Raw genomic sequence first — 785 nt, 5'->3', positions numbered from 1 at the left:
TTATACAAACAGCTAGAAATTAACATTTTGTGAGTTTATTTTGTCAAATATCATAAAAACTACTAGTCCTACAAAGATAAACATTATTAACTATTTTAAAGTAAACTTAACTAGCTTTAATTTGAGCTCTGGCAAGCATCTATATGTCAAATGGTTTCTGAAATGAAGTTTTTCATAAATCAAACTTAATTGTCGAACAACTATAAATCAATTTATTTTAGCTAATATCATGAAAACTACTATTCCTACGAAGGTAAAGTTCATAAACTTCTGTATAGTCCATTAAACTAGCTTTAATTTGAGTGCTAATAGACATCTGTACGTCACATAGTTCTTGAGATATAGAGTTTTCAAAATATTACTATTATAGCTCCATATGAAAAATTAGTGTTTTTTAAGGTTTTGAAACAGCCACCATTTTTTATTCCCCCTACCTATACTTGGCAGACTCATCAATTTTGATTATTAATTATACATAGTTCTCATTAAGGTAATCAAAAATTGGGGTGAGATAACTGCCTTTTTTTCTTCCCGGCTCTTGTACTAGGTAGGATATTTGGTCTGTGTCCGTTAAAAAGTAATAAATATTAAAAAAATAACATAATTACCTATATAAGCTATAATACCTCCTAAGCACGAAACAATCAAGTTGATATTATACTTCAACAAAAAAAAAGTCTTGTGACATTATGTCACAATCATCCATTGTTTGTTTGTTTGTTTGGTTGTTTAGTGGCGCCAAACTTCATTGGTCATCAACGCCATTTATATTTTATTTAATTTTG

At 28.5% G+C, this 785-nt stretch overlaps 1 long non-coding RNA gene across 1 annotated transcript in view; it reads right to left on the bottom strand.

The window, feature by feature from the left end:
* The window catches only part of LOC106681998 (uncharacterized), a 13,908-nt gene that overhangs the window by 1,279 nt on the left and 11,844 nt on the right, over positions 1–785 (bottom strand). The window lies entirely within an intron of this gene.

This window comes from Halyomorpha halys, unplaced genomic scaffold (assembly GCF_000696795.3).
Source record: "Halyomorpha halys isolate HHAL.00 unplaced genomic scaffold, Hhal_1.1 Scaffold381.1, whole genome shotgun sequence".
Classification (NCBI taxonomy): Eukaryota; Metazoa; Arthropoda; class Insecta; order Hemiptera; family Pentatomidae; genus Halyomorpha; species Halyomorpha halys.
This window is presented reverse-complemented; position numbering and strand designations above follow the sequence as displayed.